We start from the raw sequence: 15,468 nt of genomic DNA on the forward strand, positions 1-15,468 counted from the left end.
CCACTCTGTCATGAAGCCCCAACTGGTGGAGGACTGCAGTGATGGTTGACTTTCTACAACTTTCTCCTGACTGCATCTCTGGAGCTCAGCCACAGTGATCTTTGTGTTCTTCTTTACCTCTCTCACCAAGGCTCTTCTCCCCCGATAGCTCAGTTTGGCTGGACGGCCAGCTCTAGGAAGGGTTCTGGTCGTCCCAAACGTCTTCCATTTAAGGATTATGGAGACCACTTTGCTCTTAGGAACCTTAAATGCAGCAGAATTTTTTTTGTAACCTTGGCCAGATCTGTGCCTTTCCACAATTCTGTCTCTGAGCTCTTCAGGCAGTTCCTTTGACCTCATGATTCTCATTTGCTCTGACATGCACTGTGAGCTGTAAGGTCTTATATAGACAGGTGTGTGGCTTTCCTAATCAAGTCCATTCAGTATAATCAAACACGGCTGGACTCAAATGAAGGTGTAGAACCATCTCAAGGATGATCAGAAGAAATGGACAGCATCTGAGTTAAATATATGAGTGTCACAGCAAAGGGTCTGAATACTTATGGGGCATACACACGGTCTGACTTTTCGGCTACAAAAGTCTGACGGACGGCGACGGACCAAATATGATGGACTTTAGATTTGGAACTTGCTTCAAATCTTTACGTCGTAACTTCGTCGGACTCAGAAATCCGCTCATCTGTATGCTAGTCCGACGGACAAAAAACGACGCTAGGGCAGCTATTGGCTACTGGCTATCAACTTCCTTATTTAGTCCGGTGTACGTCATCACGTATGAATCCGTTGGACTTTGGTGTGATCGTGTGATTGTGTGTAGGCAAGTCCGGTCATTAGAAAGTCCACCAAAAGTCCATCCAAAGTCTGTCGAAAGTCTGTCGGACAGGCTGTCGAAAGTCTGTCGGACAGGCTGTCGAAAGTCTGTCGGACAGGCTGTCGGACTTTTGTAGCTGAAAAGTCCGACTGTGTGTACGCCCCATTAGGACCATGTGATATGGTCAACATGTCAACAATTCTGTGTTTTTCTGTCAATATGGGGTGCTGTGTGTACATTAATGAGGGGAAAAAAATTAACTTAAATGATTTTAGCAAATGGCTGCTTTCCATCCCCATTGTAATATATATATATATATATATATATATATATATATATATATTTGATTTTAGCAAATGGCTGCAATATAACAAAGAGTGAAAAATTTAAGCGGGTCTGAATACTTTCTGTCCCCACTATATATATAAATATTATAAGTGATTCATCATGCAGCCGCTATCAAAGGACCATCTCTCTCCCTCTTCCCACCAGGTGATCAGCACTGATTGAACATTATCCAATTGTTGTGGAGATATTTGGACTTGGATCCACTGGAGGTTGTTTGATTAGAAAAAGGAGTTAGTTTGTGCGGGTGTCTTCATTATTGTTGCTCTTCCCCTCCATGGTCTTGAGATCAGCGTGGTGCTGGTTTGAGCAGTGCGTAGTGTTATAATGTGATCCTGATCCTACTACACATGCACGGGAACCGAAGTAAGGGAAAAAGGAGATTCTAAAATGGCCGCTGTGAGTTCATGCATGTGCAGAACGTAGCCGTGAGTTAAGGGGAGAGAGTAAAGTAGTAAGGGAAAGTGAAATTTCTAAAATGGCTGTGGCAGGTTAGCGCATGCGTGGAACACCACCGCTAATGATTCCTCTTTTCCTCCTTGATGGGAAGCAACTGGGGTGATTTGAAACCAACCAATGGGCGTATGTATCCTGGTGGTGACGTCAGACGCCGCCAGGATTAAGGGGATATTTTAAAGCCGCAGGGTGGAGGCAATGGTGCTGTGGCTAGGAATAGGTGAACGCTTCAGTCCAAGCATAAGTTCGGGCCGAACTTTGGTTGTTCGGATGTTCGGCAAACACGGAACAATATGCGGTGTTCGGGGCAAATTCAAAAGATGCTGGAGCATTGTTAAAGTCTATGGGACACTTACATGGAAAATCAAAAGTGCTCATTTTAAAGGCTTATATGCAATTTATTATCATAAAAAGTGTTTGGGGACCCGGGTCCTGCCCCAATGTATCAATGCAAAATGTTTTTTTAAAAATGGATGTTTTTTTTGGAGCAGTGATTTTTTTAATGCTTAAAGTGAAAACAATAAAAATTAAATATTCCTTTAAATATCGTGCCTGGGGGGTGTCTATAGTAGAGTTAGAGTCGCACATTTTTCCCATGTTTAGAACAATACCGCAGCAAAATGACATTTCCAAAGGAGCCCCCCATGGAGGCGGAATTGTTGTGGCCCTTTTTTTCCTTTTTCAGTCCGTCAGGCGGCGATTATTTACATCGCGGGGCATTTTTATTTTTTTATCTTGTAATAAAGGTCTTGTCCCAAGCTGTCTCTTGTCTTTTATACAATTTTGACACTTTTTTTGTGAAATGGTAAGAATACAATGTACCCCGTTACCAATTCACATAGGGGGAGGCCGGGATCTGGGGGTCCCCTTGTTAAAAGGGGTTCCCGATTCTGATAAGCTCCCCACCCGCAGACCCCCACAACCACGGGCAAGGATTGTGGGGATGAGGCCCTTGTCCCCATCAACATGGGGATGAGGTGCTGTGGGGTTATACCCCACAGCACCTTTACTTTGGGGTTATACCCCAAAGCACCCTCCCCATGTTGAGGGCATGTGGCCTGGTATGAACCGCTCTCTCGCCCCCTCTCTTTTCCTGCAGCCTACAAGGTTGCATGCTCAGATAAGGGTCTGGTATGGATTTTGGGGGGACCCCTACACCATTTTTTCAAATTTTGGCACAGGGTTCCCCCTAAGATCGATTCTAGACCTGAGGTCTGGTATGGATTTTGGGAGGACCCCTATGCCATTTTTTTTATTTAGTGCAGGGTTCCCCTTAATTTCCATATCAGACCTGAAGGGCCTGGTATGGATTTTGGGGGGAACCCCACGCAATTTTTTTTTACATTTTGGTTCGGGGTTCCCCTTAATATTCATACCAGACCCAAAGAGCCTGGTAATGGACTGGGAGGAACCCATACCATTTTTTCAATGAGTTTTATCTATCTTGCCAAGACCGGACAATTCATTACAGTCGTGATCAGTTTTAAATGACTTTTTTCGTTTAGAAATGTAATTTTGCTGTGGTACTATTCTAAACACGGAAAACTGCCACTTTACAGGCATACTTCTCAGACTTCTTTTACACTCGACTGGAGGTGATGGTATTTATTATTGTAATTGGAGAGGTAATGTTTTTTTTTTGTTATGTGGATTTGTTAGTCCCGTTTCCCTATAATTATTGCATTAGGGGCCTGGTTTGAGTCTGTCAGGAGGTATAGTACTCGGATATCTTATAACCACATTCTTGGGTGGCTACATTGAGGGAGCCCCTGTGGATATATGTACAGATTGTTTCCCATTCAGAGTCAATGATTTTGATATCAAGATCCTGCTCCCATGAAGAGAATACCTTGCTGGAGATAGCTGAACTGACTTTAAAGAGAGATGTATAGAGGGTAGATATGAGATGTCTTTGGGGAGTTTGTTTGGAGCATAGTTCCTCTAGAGTAGTAAAGTCTCTGGTCCAATGTTGTGTGGTAGTCCTTCTGGTCAGGAAGTGTTGCAGTTGTGTGTATGTCCATCTTGGAATGTGATTGGGAGATAGTTTAGCATTTAGATCTTCCAGAGATAATAAGGTTCCTTCTCTATTGAAAAAAATGGTGTGCTCGTATGTCTTTGTGGGGCCAAATATGGATAAGGAAGCTGTCATTTGTTCTGGGGGGGGACTCAGGGTTTTCACGTAGTGGAGTAAGAGGGCTCAGCCACTAATTGGGATTTGTTGCTTTGGTTGCGTTTTGGAATATAGTCAGTGTAGGGCCTATTAAAGGGTGTTGTTTGTTTTGAGATTGAATGTGATGTGGGTATATCCATGGTAGGGATAGCAATGGTTGCGAGGTAGTGGAGTGCTCTAGCATGACCCAATCTTTTACAACTTGATGGATGTTCCAATCAATTATCCTGGTTAAGCTTGTCGCCCAGTAATATCGACGTAGACCTGGGAGGGCTATTCCACCCTTATTCTTTGGGAGAGTAAGACGGTCAAATTTAATTCTTGCCGGTTTGTTTTTCCAAATGAAGGAGGAGCAGGCTTGTCTAAAGGAGTTAAAGAAAGATGTGGGGATTTGTATTGGGATTGTTTGTAGTTTGTAGTAAAGAAACCGTGGGAGAATTGTCATTTTGAGGAGAGAGGCCCTGCCAAACCAGGACACATTAAGGGTGTCCCATCTTTTTAAATCTTCCCTGTTTTTTTTTTAAGGCTGGAGCAAAATTATCTTGGAAGAGATTTGAGAGAGATTTCGGTATTTTAATTCCTAAATATGTAATTGAATTTTTGGCCCAATTGAAGGGGAATTAGGTTTGGCATTGTGAGACTGTTTCTGGTGTTAAAGCGGAGGTTCACACAAAAATTGAACCTCCACTTTTCGGAACCCTCCCCCCCTCTGGTGTCACATTTGGCACATTTCAGGGGGAAAGGGGGTGCAGATACCTGTCTAAGACAGGTATTTGCACCCACTTCCGGTATAGACTCCCACAGGAGTCTATGCCTCTTCCCGTTCCCACTGCGCTGTCTGCTGGGGGACACACGGGTCCCAGAGACAGCGGGGACCAGTTAGGAAGCGCAGCGCGACTTGCGCATGCGCAGTAGGGAACCGGTGTCAGGAAAGGTCTCCTCCGCTGGTGATATCGATCATTTGGCATACAGTACTGAGATCCACCAGCAGGTGTCTCCTGGCAGTTCGGAGCTGTTAGAAGAGCTCTTTCCTGCAAGTATTCTATCACCTTTGAGCCGCAGTACTGGCGTCCACCAGCGGAGGAATCCTGGCAGTATGGAGCAGGTATTCCCCTCTGCAGACAGGTGTCACCTGACTTTAATTAGCAGAACTTTAGTATAAATACCCAGCAATTGCACACTTATGTTGCCTTGGTATTGTCCTTGTCCCTGTTACCCTGTTACCCTGTTACCCTGTTCCCCTGTTCCTGAAGCCTGAACTTGAAGCCTGATTCCTGGAACCTGTTGATCCTGTTTCCTGTCCATTACCTGAACCCTGGACCCTGGACTCTGAGCCTTGTATCTGACCCGTCCCTCCTGTGATCTATCCATCCTCTCTTGTCCTGTTTATCTCCCTTCCCAGCTACTGATTTCCTGTTTATGACCCTGGCCTGGCTTAACTACGATTCTGGTACTCCCTCTTGCTACATATGCTGGTTGGTTTTATATCACTGATTGTTTGGTTGTTCACTCTGTAATGGTGGTGTGTTCACATATGCATTTTCCTTAATAAACTTACTTTTACCTATTTATGTCTGGTTCACTCTGTTGCAGTCACACAGTTCTGGTCACATCTGGTTTATGACAGTATACCAGGGCCATCTCTGACCAGAAGTGACTGCGTAGAGGAACCATTGTAGTGCTGTTACTGCTACTAAAATGCAATCAGAAACAGTTGTTCTCCTTGCCTCACTGGTGTTGGAGGATAACAATTACTGTCGTCTGGTATTGAAAGAGTGGGCCAGGGATCAGATCCTGGAGTGTATCCGTCTGGCCCCTTCTCTGGCTGATCAGGGTAGATTACTGTTTAAAAACATTCAGCCCCTGATACAGGTATGTGCTGAGCTAGCCTTGTCTAGCAGTACTAAAGGAAGTGACGTTTTTTCTCCCCCCTTCAGTAGTGATCAGGTGGAGTCTCTGGTATGGCTGTTGGAGGATGATGGTGTATACTTTCTGGAGCATTATTCAGCTTGCCCTAAACAGGTGCTGGTGGATTGTATAGATTTGGTGCAGTCCCTGGTTAGACAGGCAGTATGTGAACCCACGTTTGTTCAACCTGTACTACAGGCATATTCAGACTTATTATTTCCAGCCTCGGTCAGCTCTTTACAACCCGGACCTGCTATTAGACACCTGCCTGCCCAAGAGTCTTGCCCCTTCACCCATGGCAACCGTTTCAGCCCAATATACCCTGCTTCCCACCAAATATCAATACCCTGTCTCTACCCGCTGCACTTATCCTGCTATTAATCCGCCTGCCTCTTCTCTGCTACCTACAACTTCCCCACAAGAACTCCCTCTTCCTTGCCATATCCTAGCTTTTCTCTTCAGTACACCTCACCTCCTACCTACAGTCCTGCAGTCACCTACAGATCTCCAGCAGTTAAGCCAAAGAAGAAACAGAAGTTCTTTCCAACCCAAACGATCCTGCCAGTAACCCAACCTGCCTCCACACCAACCAACCTGCTCCAGTCTGCTTGCATGCCAGCTAAACCTGATAACCCATCTGATTCTGCCAAATCTCTGCCTGCTATCCAACCAGTGTCCCAGCCTGATGTGTTTCCGTCTGCTGCCCAGCCTGATGTGTTCCCGTCTGCTGCCCAGCCTGATTTGCCCCCATCTGATGCCCAGCCTGATGTGCCACTGTCTGCTGCCCAGCCTGATGTGCCACCGTCTGCTGCCCAGCCTGATGTGTTCCCGTCTGCTGCCCAGCCTGATATGCCAACGTCTGCTGCCCAGCCTGATGTGCCACCGTCTGCTGCCCAGCCTGATGTGCCAGTGTCTGCTACTCAGCCTGTTGTACCAATGCCTGTGCCCGCTGTCAAGTTTAAGGTCCCAGTGCCTGCTGCTCAGCCCGACATCCCAGTGTCCGTGTTCCAGTCTGATGCTCCAGTGACTACTGCCCAGTCCGATGTACCTGTTGTTCAGCCTGTTGTGCCAGTACCTGCTGTTCTGCCTGATGTGCCAGCGCCTGTGTCTGCTGCCCAGTCTGAAGTTCCAGTACCTGCTGCCTGGTCTGATGTCTCGGTACCCGCTGTCCAGTCTGAGCCTGCTTTCCAGCCTGATGTGCCCGCTTCCTGGTCTAATGTGCCCACCTTCCAGCCTGATGTCTCGGTGCTTTCTTTCCAGCCTGGTGTCTCGTTGCCTGCCTTTCAGCCTGATGTCTTGAAATTAGTATCTCAGCCTGAAGTTTCGGTGCCCGTGTCTCAGCCTGAAGTTTCGAGGCCCACGTCTCAGCCTGAAGTTTTGGTGCTAGTGTCTCAGCATGCTGAACCGGTGCCTGTTACCCAGTCTGTTGAACCGGTGCCCGTTACCCAGTCTGTTGAACCGGTGCCCGTTACCCAGTCTGTTGAACCGGTGCCCGTTACTCAGTCTGTTGAACCGGTGCCCGTTATCCAGTCTGTTAAACCGGAGTCCATAAGTCGGCCTGTTAAGCCAGTACCCGTTATTCAGCTTGCCAGACCAGTGCCCGGTGTCCAGCTCGCTGAGCCGGGGCCCGTTACCCAGCCCACTGGGCCGGATCCGTTACCCAGCCTGCTGAGCCGGTGCCTGTGATCCAGCTTGCCCTTACGGTGCTCACTTTTCGGCCTAATGTTCCAGAGCCTGCTGCCCAGCTCAATGACCCGGAGCCTGCTGCCCAGCTCGACGACCCGGAGCCTGCTGCCCAGCTCGACGACCCGGAGCCTGTTGCCCAGCTCGACGACCCAGAGCCTGCTGCCCAGCTCGACGACCCGGAGCCCACTGTCTGCTCTGATGTGCCCGCTGTCTGCTCTGATGTGCCCGCTGTCTGCCCTGATGTGCCTGATGCCGAGCCTGATGTACCCCCATCTGTTGTTCTGCTTGATGCCATAGACTATGGACAATTACAACCAGTTGGAGCATCCGGAGGCCACTCCTTTGAGGGGGGGTACTGTCAGGAAATGTTCCATCCGCTGGTAAGAGCTGTCATTTGCCATGCACTACTGAGGTCCACCAGCAGGTGTCTCCTGGCAGTTTGGAACTGTCAGGAGAGCTTTTCCCTGATGATGTTATGTCATCTTTGGGCTGCAGTACTGGCATACACCAGCGGATGGATCCTGGCAGTGTGGAGCAGACAGTACCTCCTACAATCAGGTGTCACTTAAAAACCCGGCAAGCAATCACATGTTTGCCTTGGTTTCTTCCTTGCGCCCTGATAGCTTGTGATCTGATCCTGATCCTGATTCTGAACCTGTTCCTGTGCCCTGAACCTGTGACCTGTGTATCTGATTCTGTCTCCCTGTCCCGATCCCTATCCTGTATTCCTTACCCCATCTGCTGATCTCCCTGTGTATGACCTTGGCCTGGTTTACGTTTATGTCTCTAGAACATCCCTTGTCCAGATGCTGATCTGCTGTGTATGACCCTGGCCTGGCTATTGTTTATAATCCTGGTATTTCCAATTTATTGTACTTATCTGTCTATTGTTATTTGTGGGTCTCCGTCTGAGGTTGGTTATTGTACTGTGTCATATTGGAGGTGGTTGTACTATATTATTCACATACTGTAATAAATTATTATATTTTCACTTATATATGTTTTGGTGTCCTCTGTCGCAGATCACACGGTTCTGGTCACACCTGTTCATGACAACCGGGAAGTGAAGCCGCAGCGCTTCACTTCCGGATTCCCTTACAGAGAATGGCGGCGGCAGCACCCGAGGACCGAGGGGCGATCTGGTCTCGGGTGCCGACATCGCTGGACCCTGGGACAGGTGAGTGTCCTTATTTTAAAAGTCAGCAGCTGCAGTATTTGTAGCTGCTGACTTTTAATTTTTTTTTTTTTTTTCGCGGGACTCCCTCTTTAATGTTATGTTCAAAGCGTTAGATTTAGAATAGTTTATTTTAAGATTGGAGATTAATTGGAAAAGCTTTAAATCTTTTATAAAATTTGGTATTGAAAGGTGTGGGTCAGTTAAAAAGAGTAGGAGATGATCGGCAAAGGCTGCAAGTTTATAAGTGTGTTTTTTTTATTGTAATGCCTTGATGTCGGGATTAAGTCGTATTTTGTTGAGTAGGGGTTCAAGCGTAAGTACAAAGAGTAGTGGCGAGAGGGGGCAGTCTTATCTGGTGCCATTGTGGAGCTGGAAGGCACTTGACAGGTGGCCATTGACTCGGACCCTAGCAGTAGGTAAGGTGTATAAAGCTCTTATATATGACAGCAATAAGTTTGGTATACCGATAGCTGAGAGGACTGAGTCAATAAAATCCCAGGCCACCCTGTAAAATGCATTCTCAGCATCCAGAGATAGGAAGAATCCGTGTTTATCATTTGAATTGAGCCAGTGGTGGATGTTTAATGTGTTGGTGGTATTGTCCCTCTTCCAGGTATAAATTCTATCTGGTCTAGGGAGATCAGGGAAGGGAGAAGGGGCAGTAAATGGTTCACAAGGATGTTAGCATATATTTTAACGTCAACATTGATTAGCGAAATGGGGCAATAATTTGTTGCTAAGGAGGCGTCTTTGCCATCTTTTGGTATAACCGCTATATGTGCTTCTAGCATTTGTGGGGGGGCCTGCGAGTTAGAGTCAAAGGATCGGAAGGCTGCGAGGAAATGAGGTTTAAGTATGTCTTTGAAGGTTTTAAAATATTGTAAGGAGAAGCTGTCTGGGCCCGGGGCTTTCCCTACTTTCATTTCTTTTATAGCTTTTTCATATTCCTCTCCAGAAACTGGAGTGTTTAGTTTTTGGGCCGTTTCTTTAGAGATAGGTGTTGGACCGTACTTGGAAAGGAAATCATTGATGATGAGTTTTCTTGTGTCTGAGTTGTGCGGGCAATTGGAGTTGGGTGGTATGTTATATAGTGTTTGATAGTACGTTTCGAATTGTTGGGCTATAGCCTCATTGGAGGTATGTGAGGTTCCGTGTTTATCGTTTATGTGGTGTATGGTGGCGCTATGTTTTTTGTTTTGGACCACTCTGGCTAGCAAGCTACCAGATTTATTTCCCTGCTTGTAGTAGATTTTGTGTCTCAATATATATTGTCTTCTTGTATTCATGTTTAGTTCTTCCAGAAGAAGCTTTCTTGCTTGGGTCATTTCTTGATATGTTTTTAAAGCTATGTTCGGTTTGTGTGTAGCTTCTAGTGAGCGTATTTTGAGAAGCGCTGAGATTTTGGATTGGCGTTCTTTTTTAATTTTGGAGGCCATTTTTATGAGTTCCCCCCGGACGACACATTTGTGAGCTTCCCATTGTATTAGGGTAGGAGTTTCTGGAATGTTGTTGAGTGTGAAGTAATCTTTAATGCAAGTTGAGAAATTTTCTATGTTCACTGGGTCTTTAAGAAAAGAGGGGTTAAGTCTCCATGATTTTGTTCTGTTACTTGTTTCTGGAAAGACTAGGAGAATGGTTAACGGGCATTGGTCTGAGATTGTCATGGGCTCTATTGTGTTTTTTTAAGTAGAGGGATGTCAGGTTGAGACATGAAGAAGTAGTCAATTTGTGTGTATTTTTGATGAAGGGGTGAGAAGTATGTGTAATCTTTACTTTGTAGGTTCAGCGTTCCCCCAGGTATCATGTAACATGAGGCCTTGGAGTTGTAATTTAATTTGTTTTAAAGCTCTGTAGGGCATGGTTGAGGTACCAGAGGAAGTGTCCAAGAGTGGATTGAGAGGGACATTGAAGTCCCCTCCTAGAATTATAATACCTGTTGAGAAAGAGGATAAGAGATTGCTGATATTCTGAAAAAATGCAACATGTTTGGTATTAGGGGCATAAATGTTGGAGATCGTGATAGGCTTATATTTAAATGTCCCTTTTAGGAATAGGTATCTTCCCTCTTGGTCATAGAACCAGAGGCGTAACTATAACCTTCAGGGCCCCAGTGCAAGAAACCATGAAGGGCCCCTGACCCGCACTATGATGGGGGGGTATTGTGAAAGGATGAGGGGCAGTATGACAGGGTATTTTGACAGGAGGGGGCAGTGTGACCAAAGAAGGGTATCTGGAAAGTGTGACCAGAGGGGGGAGTGTGATAAGAGGGGGCACTGTGAAAGAAGGGGGGCAATATGACAAGAAGGGGCAGTACGATGGGGGCAGTGTGACAAGAGGGGGGCAGTGTGACAGGAAAAGGATACCTGGGAAGTATTAAAAGAGGGGGCAGTGTAATGAGGGAGCACTGTGAAAGGAGGGGGACTGTTTAACAAGAGGGGGGTAGTGTGACAGGAGGGGGGTAAATATGACAGAAGGGGGCAGTGTGATGAGGGGGCAGAATGATGGAGGAGCAGTGTTACAGGAGGGGGCAGTATGACAGGAATGTATTGTGCCAAGGGGGCAGTGTGACAGGGGACAGTGAGACAGGTGGGGGCAGTATGATGGGGAAATAGTATGACGTGGGCAGTGTGATAAAAGAGGGGCTATGTGGCAGGTGGGTGGCCAGTGTGAGAGGGGACAGGTGGGGGGGCAGTGTGAGAGGGGACAGGTGGGGGGCAGAGTGAGTGGGGACAGGTGGGGGGCAGTGTGAGAGGGGACAGGTGGGGGGGCAGTGTAAGAGGGGACAGGTGGGGGGGCAGTGTGAGAGGGGACAGGTGGGGGGGCAATTTGAGAGGGGACAGGTGGGGGGGCAGTGTGAGAGGGGACAGGTGGGGGGGCAATGTGAGAGGGGACAGGTGGGGGGGCAGTGTGAGAGGGGACAGGTGGGGGGGGCAGTGTGAGAGGGGACAGGTGGGGGGCAGTGTGAGAGGGGACAGGTGGGGGAGCAGTGTGAGAGGGGACAGGTGGGGGGGCAGTGTGAGAGGGGACAGGTGGAGGGGCAGTGTGAGAGGGAGCAGTGTGAGAGGGGACAGGTGGGGAGGCAGTGTGAGAGGGGACAGGTGGGTGGCCAGTGTTGTGCTTTACTTACATGAGAAGCAGGATGCTTCCTTGTGATGTCCGCAGGATGTCCCTCCAGGCAGCACAGTTCACTTTCCGAGTATCATTGTATCCAATGGAGAGGGGAGGGGCCTCTGACCCGAGCGTGTATCAGCAAGACTCAGAGTGTATAAGCAGAGGGACAAACTTGTGCACTGAATCTGGTGCCTGCTCGGGTCAGAGGCCCCTCCCTCTCCATTGTACTCATTGATACTCATGTGCTGCCTGGAGGGACATCCCGCAGAGCGCAGACATCACATAGCTGCCGATCGCCCCCTCCCGCCCCCCTCTCCTGTATAGTTAGATGCCAGCCAGGGGAGGTGCGGCGTCTTGGGGCCCCCCCACACTGGCAGAATTCCAGGGCCCAGTCGCAAGTGTGACTGTTGCGACCCTGGAAATTCCGCCACTGCATAGAGCAAGTCTGTCAGTTGGAATGGTATGTTTTTGGAGATAAGGATGGAGACACCTTTTGTTTTAGATTGTTTATTCGTTGAGTGGAAAGCTTTAGGAAATTCTTTATCTGATAGTTTAGGAGTTTTATCTGTTAAGAAATTAGTTTCCTGAATACATACTATATTTGCTCTGAGTTTGTGACATTCTCTGAGAATTTGGCATCTCTTTTCGGGTATTTTTAGACCTTTGGCGTTGATAGAGGCCATCTTTAGCGAGAGAGGAGTGGATTGTGAGGTTGATGAAGCCATTTTGGTTGGTACAGTTGGGGCTTTATGGATTCAGGTAGTACAAAATATTTTACAGCGCACACATACAAGAATGACATTTCCTGCAAGGCTAGTTTTGAACATATTCAAAAAATACGGGGGTTTGGTCACACCATATGGTCATATAGTGCTAAGCCCACTTACTGCGAAAAGTACCCCGAATTAATGCGTCCTACTCTAGTAATAGAATGGAAGATCCTTTGTCTCAACCATGGCAGCTGAACTCCTCTATGTGGGAGAAATGAAGGGGATACATCCTATGCAGTGGTGGCCACTAAATAAGAGGTAATGAGGAGGGGGAGGGGTGCTCGCAGTAAGTGGGCTTAGCACTATATGACCATATAGTGTGACCAAACCCCCATATTTTTTGAATATCTTCAGTTGTTTTTAACTAGCCTTGCAGGAAATGTCATTCTTGTATGTGTGCGCTGTAAAATATTTTGTACTGTTTGTAGGTCTTATACCATTTTGAATTTATACGCATTGTAGGGTGTGCCCCCCAAATATGTTTTTGTATATTGTAATAGACCTTGACCAGGTTTTTTGGGCTGGAGCACCCCCCTCCCTCATTACCTCTTATTTAGTGGCCACCAGTGCATATCCCCTTCAGTTCTCCCACATAGAGGAGTTCAGCTCCCATGGTTGAGACAAAGGATCTTCCATTCTATTACTAGAGTAGGACCCACTAATTTGGGGTACTTTGTTGCAGTAAGTGGGCTTAGCACTATATGACCATATAGTGTGACCAAACCCCCGTATTTTTTGAATATGTTCAGGTGTTTTTAACTAGCCTTGCAGGAAATGTCATTATTGTATGTGTGCGCTGTAAAATATTTTGTACTGTTTGTAGGTCTTATAGCAGCACCATCTTCAATTTATACGCATTGTAGGGTGTGTCCCCCAAATATGTTTTTGTATATGGATTCAGGTAGGGGTGTGTCTGAGGAGGAGGAGACGGGCAAATAAAGCGAACAAAAGACAGGGGAGTGGTGTGGAGCCGTGGATCAGCTGAGCAAATGAGAGCGGAGAAAGATCATTGGAGAGGGTCAGGGGGTAGGGGAAGGGTTAAGGAAGGATGTGTCTTTCAGAGGTTCTAGTGGAAGAGCACTCAGGTAAAGGGTTGAGAATGGAGAATGTATAAGCACTTGTTAATTTCCGGCAAGTAGCGAGAACCAGCTCACTAGTCCGAGTGAAGTGTATACCTAAAACAAGGTACAGCCGGTGTGGTTCAGAGGTATTATGTGTGGAGATGGTTATCAATCAAAATGGATAGTGCTGGATACCACTGTATGGGGTGGAGCCTATGGTAAGGAGTGGTAGTAGTATTAGAAGGGGTGTGACCCGCTGAACAGAGGAGGTTATATAAATTCAGAATGAGGAGGTGGCGTATGGGTGAATTGAGATTGGGTGAGTACAATACCATGTTTGATCCAGTTAATGGTTGGAAGGGATGCTTCCTTCTGGGAGGGAGTGGGGGTCCTGGTATGGGGTAATACATACATACAAGAATAGGGGTGTAATCCGGGTCCCTTAATAATAAATAGTAGGAGCCTGGAAATCATTTCTAAAACTTTTAAACAAAGCTCAGTCATCAGAACAACATTTTTCAAACGAAAAAATACAGTAAAGTTGTATATTAGCTAAACTGAAAACCGTGAAAACCATACAGAAATACAACAAACATTGTAAAATTTTCCATTATCTCGTAATGTCAGTTCATAGCGTAATCCCCCATTACTTGGACTGAATTGGCGATGGGTCCTAAATGATGAAGAAACTCCTGCGCTGTCAGAAATACCTATGTTAAGGGGCACTGCTGCAACACCTAAATGGCTGATCCAAACAGACAAAACTGATATGAATAAAGTGAGTGGTGATTGTGCTGTGATAAAAAGGGGAAGGGGGGAAGAGGAAGGGGCTAACTCAAATGTATAGAGAGGTGAAAGAAAAAAATGAATTTTTTTTTTTTCAAAAGGTATAATGAGCATGAGGGCTAGTATCATACTAGCACATGAAAAATATTGTAGATACTGAAACAAAAGAAAAGAAAATTCTCAGTGCAAAAGGGCTAGTATCATACTAGCACATATGTGGTAACTCAGAAAATCCTTATTAAAGGAAAAATCTCAGTGCAAAAGGGCTAGTATCATACTAGCACAAATGTGGTAACTCAGCAAATACTTAATATGCTTAATAAAAGGCAGCCAAGAGGCGCAGCAAGCCGCACACACTGCAAGGTGCATAGCAGTCAACTAATATATGTAATCCTGGAAAAAAAATATAAATAAACTGGGAAATGTCTAGCAAACACTGTACCTTGCAGTGTGTGCAGCTTGCTGCGCCTCTTGGCTGCCTTTTATTAAGCATGATTATGACTACAGAGTGAGACCTCAACAAAATGGCCGACGGATTTGTCCAATGCTGGGTTCACCCAGTGCAGTGGCGGGCTTTGGGAAAATGGCCGCCGGGCGTTCATTTTTGTAGTGGCAGGCTTCGAGAAAATGGCCGCCAAACGCTCATTACATAGAGACCATATAAAAGCATAGACTCTTCACCCCGTGTTATCCTCTGATGTGCTCGTGGATGTTTTTTTTTTTTACTATAGCCTTCTGCTAAATGTAAGTGTACCATGTTGTTTTTAACCTAATAAAGTGATTTATTTACGGGATCATGCTATGTGAACTCTCTTCCAACACTCCACATATACTCATCCCATTGTGACGAGCATTGAGGAATTGGGAACGGTTTGAAGACACCCTTTTGAGGTATATAAACTCAGCATTCGTTGGATTGACGCCCACACTCATTTAACAAAACTCCCCCTTCTGTGTCCTGTCCCCTTTTTCCACTCTGGCCGCCACAGAGTTATGCCCCGTACACACGGTCGGACTTTGTTCGGACATTCCGACAACAAAATCCTAGGATTTTTTCCGACGGATGTTGGCTCAAACTTGTCTTGCATACACACGGTCACACAAAGTTGTCGGAAAATCCGATCGTTCTAAACGCGGTGACGTAAAACACGTACGTCGGGACTATAAACGGGGCAGTGGCCAATAGC

Source organism: Aquarana catesbeiana, linkage group LG01 (genome assembly GCF_042186555.1).
Source record: "Aquarana catesbeiana isolate 2022-GZ linkage group LG01, ASM4218655v1, whole genome shotgun sequence".
NCBI classification, from domain to species: domain Eukaryota; kingdom Metazoa; phylum Chordata; class Amphibia; order Anura; family Ranidae; genus Aquarana; species Aquarana catesbeiana.